A 13,912-nucleotide genomic window follows, 5' to 3' on the forward strand; every position below is an offset into this window, starting at 1 on the left:
GTGCTGGTGCTGTTGCTTTCAATGCAGTCGTTGCTTTGAGGAATGCTCCTTGTGATCGTGCCGCTATTGTGCTGGATAGTACTGCTGGTATCGTTGCTGGCGATACTACTGGTGCTGCTGTTATAATGCATTTCTTTCTTATTAAAGTTTTTTCTGCCATGTTTATTTAAACTGTCATCGCTATGGGTTCTGTAAGCGGAACGTATTGTCTACGAAACTAATTTTAGGTGAAAAACATACGAAGCCACTGTACTGAAAGGACTCAAGCCATCCCGAAGACAAACAAGAACAAAATTTTTTCAATTCTAAATCCGTTTTTATATTCAACAACAAACATTTTTCAATTGAGTTAGAGGGTAGCAATTTAAATAGCATTCGTTTCTTACCAACGAAAGACGCGAAAACGATGCGATTCAATTATTGAAATTCAAAGAGCGCGTTTTGAAGGGATGTTGCGCTTGTATTTGGACCGACTCCACTCAGGGCACTTAGGGTGTAGTGAAGCACAGTGCATGTGTGGAGGCTGTAGCGATGACGCCGCTAGGTCAGATCAGCCGACACCAAAAATCAATACACGGTTACGGCAGATGTGAAAAAACTCGAGGAAGAGCATGCAGCGTGCGAAAGAAGACATGGCAGCCTCGACACATGCTGGGCCAAGGGCTACGCCAAAACGCTGCTAAATCCTATCAATTAAACACAGCTGGAAACTCCGCAGCGGGTGTCGTTCACCGCGATAGTCATTATAGGAGTTTTATATGAAAGTGATTGGAAGATATTACTAAAAATATACATATCAGTATTCATTATACCCATTCCTTTTTTATTATGCTAGGCTATGTTTTTTTTATAAAGTTTTCCTAGAATGAATCATAAATAAACAGATCAGAATTTAGGTTACATGACTTCAATTGGAATAAAGTGGAGTCTGAGTGCGAAGACCTGCAGCAAAATTTACATACCTTACTGCCCTCTTCTATTTTTCGGTTTAATATCAATAACTTCAAGGGAAGTCTAGGACAAATTTAATGTTATCCATTGAGTGATTGGATAAATTTCATTATTTTCCACTAATTATTAATTTTAACTTTATTATCTCATTTCAAATTTGATAGTTAAACATATTAAAAGTTTCTTTAGATGACGACCATCAGACACTCCGGGTTAATTTAAACCTTTATAATTTATATATATCATAGAAAATAGTAAGTATATATTCCAGTGGCCACTGCTCCTCTCATAACTGACCAGAGAAGAGGTGTGTTATTTCACTGGGCAGAACAGACGAAGTTACCGCATAAAATGTGATTGTTCGCAGGGTAAGCTCGACAAAGGAGTCGGCCTTTGCTGATAAAATTCACTTGCCAGCTTCTCATTTTAGGTGCCTAGGAAAAATAGTGCTATTTTCTCAAGTCACAGGGTAGGTTTTGTCGACTCTTACCCTAAAGGCGTATAAAATACAGCGGTTAGGAAAAACTACCTTTGTGCGTTGAGACCATAAGGTTTAAGATTGTGTGTCAGACTATATCGCTCAAGGAAAGAACACGAATCATTTTGACACTTTTGGCTAATAGGTTCATTCAGCGCTACATATAGCATTTCATACACAGTTCTCACCATTTTGATGCGTTCTATATCACCCTCACTGATACTTGCTTAGCACGATCCGAGCATGTGACGAGTATGGCAGAGCACTCGTTCTGTTTAATTTATTTACTGAGTTCAGAGTTCGTTTAGGCGATGATAAGAAAGGAAGATCGTTGATGAGAATCGGATAAGTCTGCGCCGAGCATTGAAGGAGCCATTATTGTGGCACTCCTGGACTCACGCCTACCAACCTTGCGACCGCAGGGAGCGCTTCATGTTCAATGATTCGAAGTTGCTGCGTGTTGGCAATTAACAAATTTAATATTCTTTGATGTATTCCTTTTTTATTAGATATCACATGTTATTTGTTTTTATTATATTTAAAATTAAAAATTAGATCAAATATCTCGCTATCTGCCGATAGTAGCAAGAAAGACTCTTTTATGTAACACGTTGTCGCTCGACTAAACCTGTGGCCAGATACGAGTGACCCGACATCAAACCAATGGTCTGATTTTTAACTAAAATGCCTTCAAAGCAAAATTCACATCTCACCTAAAGATATAATGGATTGATATTTGTTTTGCGTGGAATTTCAGTGTCAAATTTAAAACTAAATTTGTTGGGACTGATTTAACTCGACGTAAATTCACAACAAGTGTTGCTGTGTGAACGCAGGCGAAGACCAGGCACTTTGGGATCCATGCTAAGAGACGCAGTCTACACGTCGCCGCCACCAGCGCGTGGCGTTTGTGTCACTATGGCGTCAGTGCAGAGAGGTTATGTTCGTTTCATCGTCCTAAGTTTTATGGGTGAAGAGCCCTGCGCTGCTGAAGAGGCGCCGACACATGTTTCCCCTGACGGTGCAAAATGGCCTCAGTACCGAGATGCCCAGAGGACAAAGCTGGGATGTTTGCCGTCGGTTGGTGTGCGTCGATGCTTTCCCAAACAAAGGCAACAAACGAGAGTATTAGGGCGCAATGGAGTCCGGCACGGACACGGCACGAAGCGTCACTCCACCTATTGATCACTACGGCATAATTCTGCATCCCTAAACCCACCATGGTATGATTCCGGGGGTTTAGGGAGGGCAAGGAGGGAAGGGAAAAGAGATGCCGCACGAAAAGAGCGCTCGCTTCAAGGGGCCTCCAAAAACGAGCATTTTTTCGGCTCGGCTCACTTGATGACGCGGGCGAGTGTGTCCGACCGTGGTGAAACGGCCCTCTGCTAGATGAATGACTCAGATTGGTCCATTTGGCAATTCTGGCAACGCCTTGAAACTTTTTGACAGTCTATGACCACAGAATAAACTGTTGATGTTTTATCCTTACTTCTAAGGACTCTCAAGTTATATATGTAGCACAATGATGATCATTTCGTGCCGGACATAACGTGCTACAGAAGAGTCAGTCAGAGGTACAATCAAGTAGATGCATTTCGTGACATGCAAATCGTGCACTCAGAAAAATGAGTAAGACTTTATACAAATAGCGATGCACTTTTTGCCCTTGTCCCGCAAAAGGGCGTATCAATGCTACGTGCACCAAGTGTATCAGAATTTGTACAATGTGACTCGTTACTTTTTCTGTGCATGTCGTCATCGCGCGTTAATAATATAATTTATGTCCTAAGCACACATAAAATATTATCCTGGCCAATATTTTTCAGCAGCTCCAATAGCTAGAAGCGAAATAATATGTATGGTCGGAGTGACAGATAGTTAAATGCTTGTAGCAAATACCGTATACTTTTGACGAATTCCATTGAATCTGCTGTCTTGGCTACGATTTTTCTAGGTTTGGAATGCAATGATCGAGAAGAATTTTTTGATGTATATGAATTATATCATATTTAATCACAAACAGCAAAGATAATTAGGTAACACAGGTAATTAAAAGTTGTGATTAGGTAATCCTAACACATGGTATCAGTACGTAAGTATAATTATATTATTCATAGCTAATAGCATAGAAGTGGCGGCACTGAATAAATAGCCCGTGGCCTGTTGCCGATTTTTGTACTTTTCGGCAACTTTTTGGCAACTGTACTTTTCGGAACCCGATCTTTCCATAACTGTTGTGTTATGGCTCCGAAGGAGGTGTCTTATCAACCATATCAGGTAAAATCATGCACGTTTAATTCAGAAGTCAGTACGTATAAAAAATTATATAATACTTCATCCATCCAAAATATTTGCCTCGGGAACAAAATTACTAAATTTTTATTTGCTGCTGCTGAGTGCTATCCACGTGCGAATCAATACAATTATACCGATAGGACGAAAAAAACTATCGTTCGGTTGAGGGAAAACCGGTAAATATGTAGTTTTTCATTAACAAAACTTCCTTTTTGAATGCTTCATATGTGGATATCTTTTTTTAATTTATTTATTCGGATTACCAATTGAATGATTTTTTATAATTGTTGGTCCTCTAATATCACTCTTGTGACTTCATAGAAAATAGTAGGTTTACATCATAAACTCAAGAAAATAACAGGACTTGCTGAAGATCGCAGAAATGCCATCAGATGATGCGCCGAAAACAGATGTCTTCTATTGCTTATTGAGTACTGAAACATACTTTATTCCTAAAAAAATCCAGCCGTATATTACAAAATCTATGAGATCCAAAATTCGCACCTTTGCACTCTAATATGTTACAAATAGCTCATGGCCTATGACGATTGGACGATTGGACTCGCCTGCTGGACGAAAGGGAGCCAGTAGATGCATTGTACCTCGATTTTGCCAAAGCATTTGGCAGTGTTCCGCATGAGCGACTGTTGCGTAAAGTGAAGTCCTAGGGAATTGAGGGAAACGTACTCCAATGGATAAGAGATTTTCTAGTAGGTAGACGACAACGTATCAGTATTAACGGAACCGTGTCAGACTGGGCATCAGTGCGCAGTGGCGTGCCACAAGGAAGCGTTCTGGGGCCTATTTTGTTCGTTGCTTTTATAAATGATCTGCCGGAAGTAGTGTCCAGCGTGTGCTCCATGTATGCCGACGACACAAAAGTTTATAATTGCCGACATCACTATGTTATAGAATAGAAGTGTCGGCGCTGAAGAAATAGGCCCATGGCCTGCTGCCGATTCTTGAACTTTCGTGACTTGATTCACAAGGGATCCGGCCTTTGGAACCCGATCTTTCCATAGCTGACGATTGATTGAGATAGCTGCTGGACTTATTGCCTGGTCCGTTATGTTATAACACACATCAACTTCCAAACGCCTGTCTTTAAATGATGATATCACTATGGATATTCTATTGTTGATTCCTTCTCCATATACCACAGACCAACGGTTCCCTGCATTGAGCAATTGAACTTATGTGAGTACTACAAAAAGTAGGCTCCAGACCCTATAAGAAGAATGGATGTACGGCGATTGTACTAAACTCGAGCTACAACTAGTTTTTTGCGATTGTCTAGCCTGAATTTGGTTTTAAAAACGGAGTTTTGCAAACGGAATAAGAGAACTTAAAATTTAGATGAGTTTTAAACGTGGGTTCCAATGGTCATGGTAAGTTAGTAGCTCAAAAAGATTTCTCCGATGAGACACGCCAGTAGAGGAGTGGTAACAACTTCTACAGAAGATACCATATTTCAAATGTGATGTTAATTCTTCTTATAGGGACAATACAACGTTTAAATAAAAACGAATAGGGCAACATGGGGCAGCGCGCCCCTTCCCCCTTTTTTTAAACTAAATTTTTGATGAAGTTTTGATTGATACGAGGTGGTTCTTTGTTTTGTTTAAAGGTACAACTAGTGAGGAATGTATGATGTGAATTAGACGCCTATAGAGTTATTTGATTAATAATGAAACACTATTTTGTAAAATGTCAAAATGGGCCCATTGCCCCACCCCTGGGGCAATGGGCCCATGGGCTTGGGGCAAAGCGCCCACCTTTGGCTCCTTTACCACAATTGCATATTTTTCGTTTAAAAAAGATAAAACAACTCTTTACAGTTAAAAATATGAAAAATGTAATAAAAAATATGACATTCATTCATTTATTAACAACACAAAAAATCATATCCTTAACTTGAAAAAAATATACTCTTGGCAAAATCTATCACTGACGTGAAGAAAAATATTTCATGACATAAAAATATATAACATTGACTTGAAAAATATATCCTTGCGATAAAAAATTCGTCCTTGACACGAAAAAATGTATCCTTGACTAGAAAAAATATATCTAGTTGATAAGGAAAAAACTTCGTTCCAGTTTCGTCCATAATCCAGATATTATGTGCAGAGAATTCGTACCTAATCGTGATTTCAGCCAACAACATAAAAACTATTCAACTTTTGGCTCATTGGTGTTGACTGAAATCAACTTTTGGCAAGGCTAGAGTCAATAACTCGATAAAGGGTCATAAATACGCATAACTAGAAACTAAACCTGCTGCCTTGAGGCGGCAAATCAAAAAATCATGCAATATGAAGCGTAATTTGTAATTCAAAAAGCTAGTCATAGTTTGAAAAGGTCATTGAGACAAGTCTAATGATGTATAACACCAGACTTCACCATGGGCGCTTTGCCCCGTGACAAGCGTGGGCCCGTTGCCCCACTAGGTATCATTTCAATTTATATCGTGTCAACATTTTATTTTAAAAGCTAATAGTCTAAACTTGATCTCAAAATTATCCCTATAAATATCACTTTCAAAATATAATTCACCGTAATTTCAAAAGCTTCATCTACAGTAATCGAAAACAGTTTTATATAACAACAAAAAAATTTTATCTGCTCTAAAACAGTTATTCACAAATAACTTAATAACACAAACACTTAGCAAAACTTAAATCCGTACACTTCATCCCAGTGAAACTGTCAACCGGCGATAGAGAACACGGACCAATTTCTGCCATACTTAGCGAGAAACCCGCTATGGGCCCATGACCCGCAGTGGCCTCGCTGCCCCATGTTACCCTACCAATCATTCTTCAATGATTTCAATAACTCTACCGAAGATTTCAACTATCGTATATTGTAGTATTTAATGATTGCGTTTATTCGCATCCTCATGGTTGCTAAATATGTTGTACATATGTTTATGCTCCATGGCTTGTACAAATGTTTGTGCACTATAACATGGATCAGGCCATGAATCAAGCTGAGCGCATGCACAAAGAGTGTTTTGCACACTGTCCCGCGCGTCCGTGGGACAACAACAAAACGTCTGGTCGTGCTTTATACATCTACGGAAGTTTCACCTACCTTTGGGCTTCTAATGCATATATCTAATACTCGAATAATAATTCAGAAATGTTTGGGGTAGCGATCAATGAAGAATAAATAATTAAACCGACGTAAATCGAGAAAATGCCAGAAAAGTCACACGCTATACGAACATCGGGGTGCATAATTTTATCCTCCCTGATAACAGTTGAAATAAAAGTTTACATAGTTTATCTTAATGTCTGTGTAATGAAAATAATTAGCCAGGACAGCATTCCAAATTTCAGACTTGTATCTTATTTATGAGGGGAGTTATTGCAGTTATAAATAGTTAAAAAACTCCATAGCAACTATCGCGGCTGAGCGCGTTGATGCCGAGTCCACGGGACTCTTAACAAAAAATAACATAAACTGTTGGATTATATCAATCTCAGAATTATTTATTTCGTATTAAAAATGAACTGTCTGTTGCGCGGCGTGAATGATGGTTTGTAGCCCTCGTAGGAAAGTGCGATTGTCGTTTATGCAGGATGGGCTTCCGCTAAATGGAACCATATCATAGCACCATAAATAACACGCAAATAAAACGGCTCAACGATAACTCATGACAACAACTTGTCATCATGATGCATCACAGTAGCACATCACCATTAAATGAAACACTCAATAATGCATCATCAAAGTACACTACAATAATATAAAAATAACATGTGGCAAAAACATACTTCTGCGACGCATCATGGTAAAACGTTATAGTAACATATCACAATAAAATATCGCCACAACATACCACTATGACACACTACTACAACACCAACATAAAACACCTCCACAGCACACCTCATAACATACCACTATAACACACGGCTAGAACACCAACATTCAACACCCCCCACAACACACCACAATAACACACGACTACAACACCAACAATAAACACCCCCACAACACACCTCATATATAACATACCACTATAACATACGACTACAACACAAACATAAAACACCCCCGCAACACACCTCATAACTGCACTATAACACACGACTACAACACAAACATAAAACACCCCCGCAACACACCTCATAACTGCACTATAACACACGACTACAACACAAACATAAAACACCCCCGCAACACACCTCATAACTGCACTATAACACACGACTACAACACAAACATAAAACACCCCCGCAACACACCTCATCACATGGCATCGCACCATCGTTAAGCAGGAGGCAATTGGCACCCACCGGGTCAACCATCACAGCGACGCGCCACAGCTGCTGCATATGGCGCGTCACGCATACATTGCAAGTCATGCATGGCATGTCGCGCATGAACGCATGGCCCGTCACGCACACATTGCAAGTCACGTACGCACACATGGCATGTCAAGCATACACGCATGGCATGTCTCACAAAAGCGCAAGGCAAGTCACCCACGCCTGCATGGGGCGTCACGCACGCATATGTTCGGTGCCTTCTTATCTCAAATGAGACAGAGTCAAATAATTCCTTTCCTATCGTGCCCATGCCCTGGTCATCATGTCGAGAAAATCGTGTTTAATTTAAAACCAGATCTTTGTAATCTTGGTACTTGTTTGGGACGTAGCAGTCCCAGGCCACGATGGACCGCCGCCTCTGATTATCGTTCAAACGCCCTCATTTGGGCCACCTGATGCACGATGCTGTTGCTTGCTTTGTTCTCACTATGCTTTAGTTCATATTATTTTAGAAAATTGAATAATTAAACGATTGATTGCGTGCTCGATTTTGGCAAACTTGGGATCAGTGTTTCTTCATTTCGTAGAACGCACACTTCGTCAACGAGAAATACTTCAATTATCCTTGTACATCTCATGGTCACAGTAGGATTAGTTTTGTATTCGAGGAGCAGAACGGCGGTGACGTTTCGTATCTTGGCCCACGTTTCTGCACACTCGTGAGTGTGTTGGCACTGGCTGCAGGAGCTGATCGGCTGTTGGCATCTGTTGCGCGACCTTGGATAGTGTCATTCAAGACACAAATGCGAGAAAATTGTCAACAAGTTCCTAAAAGCAGCGATCTGACAAAAAATTAACATTATTAAATAAAATATAGTTTACGGTCATCTTATTACGCGGATGAATCAAGTGTATGTCCAATTAATTAATGAATAGAAAAAACATCAGCAAAGACCGAACCAATTACACATAAAGTAATTTAGTGCAAGGTCGTTCATTTGCGAGGTTAAGCAAGAATTAGTGAATGGTCTCCAGTGGAGTGCTTGTGTGCCAAAGGGCAAAAACTATTAAAGAACACCCTGGCGTCAGCCGGAAGTCATCATGCAATGTTCTGAACAACAGACACACGGAGTATAAATTCTGCATGACGGAAAATGCTTGGTTTAGTTTGACTATGTCCAAAGGGGAACTGGCATGAGGGAAACCGTCATGAGGGAAGCCAGCCCTCGCAGTGCGCCTGGGGCAGTGTAGGAGTAAGGGTGTGTCAAGCGGTGACTGTGCAGTGAAGTGAACAGTCGAACATTCATTGTGGATGAATGAACGATAGGAAAGCCGCCGGTTAGTTCACGACTGAACGATAACGTACACATACCGGCATGGCAATTTGTACGATTGTGCCTTGAGTTCATATATTAGTACTGCCTGCTCCGAACCGACTTCAAGTCAACTGAATAGTTAATGTTTGCAAATGCACAGCTAATCTTTTTAAAAAAGTCTTTATAATTTGAAGAATGTAAAACTAATCATTTACATTGGAAAACAAGAGTCTGTAATAAGCGCCTATTGAGCAGAGTTAGAAAATAATTTAGTAAAGACGTATATAAATAACCGCGACATGATCTGTGTTTTTCGTGCGCTCATTCCTCTGTAATTGTAAACTATCCGCCTCTACTGTAGTAGCCGGTGTAAAAGCGGCCATTGTGATGGTGGTCAGTTAGAGTAGTGCAGTAGTGGTTTATATAGTGAGTGGTGATTTGTGTAGTAGTGGACAGTACAGTGTTGGCCAGTGTAGAGGTGGTGAGCGCAGTGGTGGTCAGTGCAGTGGTGACTAGCTCAGTGGTGGACAGTGTCGTTGTGAGGTCACAAGGTGCAGCAGGATGAACACCTTTACGTTCATCACCACGCATCACTCAATTCCCAAAGCAGAACTGCAACATCAAGGTATGGATATTGAGTTTTGCGGCCGTAATAACATTGTATAACTCGCAAGTATTAATGACTCCTAACCATATTGTGTTCATCTTGTTCCCAGTTTACAATCATTGTTTTTCGCTGCTATTATATTACCGGCCGTCTGTCTAATTTGAGGTGGTATGTAGTAGAATACTAAGCGTACATAATCAAATAACATGCTCGAACAATCCAGCCTCCTTAAATATAGACTTCATTCTACGTTACAACTTATACTTTTATACCATTCACTCAGATTCAATCTACTGAAAGTTCAATAGCTCGTTTTATTTCCAACGTCAACCCTGAGGCCTTAGTCGCACCAGCACGCTTTAGAAGCAGCATTTGATGTGTTGTTAGTCTTGAGTATTTATTGTGTTGAGTTACCGTCAACGCAGCGTTATTGTGTTGCGTTACCGTCAACGCAGCGTTATTGTGTTGCGTTACCGTCAACGCAGCGTCATTGTGTTGCGTTACCGACAACTCAGCGTTATTGTGTTACGTTACCGTCAACGAAGCGTAATTGTGTTGCGTTACCGTCAACGAAGCGTTATTGTGTTGCGTTACCGTCAACGCAGCGTTATTGTGCTGCGTTACCGTTAACGCTGCTTTATTGTGTTGCTTTACCGTCAATGCGGCGCTATTGTGTTGCGTTACCGTCAATGCGGCGCTATTGTGTTGCGTTACCGTCAACGCTGCGTTATTGTGTTGTGACAATGCCATATAACGCATCCGAATGCCCTGACGGACACGCACTAACGGCGTCGAAACTTCGAGCTTCGAGTGCGTCATGTGTGTCTTATTTGTCGGGTGTTTTGATCGTAAGAGGCTCTTATATTATTCGCTGTATGGCGTGCGTTGGATGTGAGTTGGACATGTGCGTGCGTGTTGCAAACGAGCGGCATACGCGTTGAGGGCGTGTCGTGCGTGTTGGGCGTGTTTTGCGCGCTGAGACATGCGTGGTGCGCGTCTTTCGAAAATTGTGCGTCTCGTAAGTGACGCGTGCTTTGTGCGAATCGTTCGTAAGTCCTACATTCAGCGTCGTGTTGTCATGGATTAAAATAATATACATGTTCATCGTCTTGCTTACACCCACCGCTCACGGCGACGTGCTACATTTCATTACTCTCATTCCTGCACCAACAATTAGATCGTGAAAACCTCATTTATCCATTAATTAATAGGTAGTTTCCTTCACGAAAATTTCATTGTAGCTGTTAAACTTTAACTTTTTAACCTTCTAGGTGACACGAGTACTAAAATGGTTGTTGTGTAACTGCATATGATATGGTACGATAATATGGACGCATCGAAGTGCGTCTTGGTATTGAACAAAAGTAATATTATGAAGGTGATGATTATGTTGCACTATATGACGATCTACTTCATTTACGGATGAATTGCTACAAAAACACTGGAATTCCGATGAGCTCTAACTGTTCGAGTTTAATCGTCACCTTTACAGAAGTGAAGTCTCATCACAAGGTTTACCGAGTCTAAACCAAATGACGCAGGCACTTCCATGCTCATGCAACGAAAAAAAATTGGTCAGTACTCACTGCAGTGAGTGACAGAGAGTGAATTTTCTCGTCAGTCCATACGTGAAGTCATTGACGGATGGACATGAAGTCACGGACGGACGGACATGACGAGCACAATAGCGTCTTTTTTCCATAAATGAGAAAATGCGCTAAAAAGGAAAGCACAGCGGAACTTACTCTTCATCGGTATATTTCGCCGCAAACAAGGACAGCAAATCAGGCTGCGACTTTGGTGCTCTTTGAGTCGCATACTTCACTGAGCTCTCAGCAGGGATAAAGTCTGTTGCGTCGCTGTTTGTTTTAGCTGAGGAGCGCCGGCGACCGGCAATAAACGGTTGCGATTTAGTCCTGCCAACGTTCGAGGAAGTGTGCTGGCCCTCGAGTGTATGAATATTACGTTGTCGTACCTATTATCGTTTGATTCTTGTCTTGGTCTTGTCTGTATTGTTATTTTTGATGTTTCTCTTAATATTTGATTATGTCTATGTCAGGTCACCCCTGGTAATTTCTGTGCTACTATTCACATTTGATTATTTTATGGTCTGGTCACTATTGGTGCCTTTATGCTTTGCTTCAGAAATGCATCATGATAAAGAAATATTTTGCCTTCATACGATTACATTTAGAATTCGGAACGGCTTAGAGAATTTATCGTTCACATAGGTGGCGGGGCGTGCGATGACTGCTAAAGCGATACACACAATAAAAATTTTACTTACGTCGAAAATCACTTCTATTTGAAACTTATCAAACTTATCAGATCAAACTTATTACGCATGAATTTAATGTTTTCCCGTGACATTGTAATACAGTCATTGGACATTCCTTTTCCACCATTTGTAGGTACATATTTTTTTTGGACGTGCATCCTGTGCTTTGAATTTACGCATTGATTCAATAATTTCCGGTATGGACTGAAACATTTTTCCCTGGAAAACTGATTTTCAGTTTTCAGAACAGCTTCCGAGACTTATTCCACTGGTATTAGCATGCTCTTACACCTGTCATAATTCTATACTGCACTTTACCGTACCTCGATCATTTCGATCGTATATAAGGCAGTGTTACTCACATTTTCGTGCTAGAGAACCACTTGTGCATGTGCACCGAGTAGTCGTGCACCGCCAGGTTCTCATTTAATTTAACCCGACAAATCGCTTGTGATTGACGAATAGATTGTAGTTAAATTGAACGGGAAGACGATGTGGTCATATGTGTGGAGTATGGCGACAGCTACACATCATCGCCAGATTATCTATTGCTAGGCACTAAACATTTTTGTGAATTAAAAACTTCGTTCAAATCTCTATATCTGCGAAAGTAATTGTGTACCACACGAATCGCCATTCCGCACCAACAGTAGTTCCTTGCTTCTCAATTATTGAACCTCTACCCTAAAACGTTCGTAATGTATCCTCAAAGTGTGAATTCAGATAATTTATTGTTCAAGAAACATTGTTCAAGAACCCTTTCAATTATACTAACTGTATTGTGGTATTAGGCAATAAAAATTGAACCAGAAAATAACTAAGTCACGGGCATTCCACACCAGAAATCTAATGACTACCGCATTTCTGGTGTTATGCTCCTCGACTGCCACGTGGATAAGTTTTCAAGTTCTGGTCTCATAAAAATGTACTCTTGCCTCGAGCCGTGAAGACATACGAGGAAATAAAGAAGCCTTGTGTTAGTGTTCGTTTGCGTGTGCTTGGACTCGGCCAAGCGTCTGCGGCCTCGAATCACTGGCGTCTGTGACGGCTCCTTGTTCTATTTACGGCAGTCATCGCTAACTTCGGGGGTGCGTAAAGAGAACGCAATAGTTTTCGTTAGGAGGCAGGTCGCAGATAACAGGTGTGTTATCAGTAGCTGTTGGGAAGCACTTAGGCGAGGGTGTAAATAGAAATGAAATGAATAGCGTGCGTAGTGCACGGCCGTCTGACACGCACGCATCCTTTTAGAGCGTCAGACACAAGCCACGCAAGAGCTTTTAAGGAATACAGTCGGCTTTAATTTGAACAGTGAAAGCGAGGTTCTTGTGATATTTACTGCAACGTATAGAATTTAAGTGAATAAAAAACAACTTGAACATTTCCCTTGAGCCATCGGGGTAACAACGTTTATTAAATGCAGAGGTGGGCAGTAGCGCGCTACAAGTAGCGATACGAGGTTTTGCCGCTACAGCGCTACCGTTACATTTATAGATAAAGCCTTTAGATTTTACTTAATAGTAAAAATATTTTTTAAAAACCAGCATGATACATACATAATATAAATTACAGAATAAAACTGTACGAAAGATTTCGGTGTCATGTTGTCAACCTCAGCCTGTTACTAGTGTCAACATATTAGTTGTTACTTGTTAAGTTGTTACCAGTTACCACTTTCAGGTATTTTTTCATGTTTCATTTTGCTTACAG

General features: G+C 40.7%; 1 protein-coding gene across 1 annotated transcript in view; it reads left to right on the forward strand.

Moving 5' to 3' along the window:
* The first annotated feature begins 9,258 nt into the window (after positions 1 to 9,258).
* The window catches only part of LOC108675738, a 51,691-nt gene continuing 47,037 nt past the window's right edge, over positions 9,259 to 13,912 (forward strand). The window contains exon 1 of the mRNA XM_047881486.1: positions 9,259 to 9,945. The gene's annotated coding sequence lies outside the window, so the exon portion shown is untranslated. The remainder of the gene's footprint in view (positions 9,946 to 13,912) is intronic.

The sequence above is a fragment of the Hyalella azteca genome, unplaced genomic scaffold (assembly GCF_000764305.2).
Source record: "Hyalella azteca isolate HAZT.00-mixed unplaced genomic scaffold, Hazt_2.0.2 contig8077, whole genome shotgun sequence".
NCBI lineage: Eukaryota > Metazoa > Arthropoda > Malacostraca > Amphipoda > Hyalellidae > Hyalella > Hyalella azteca.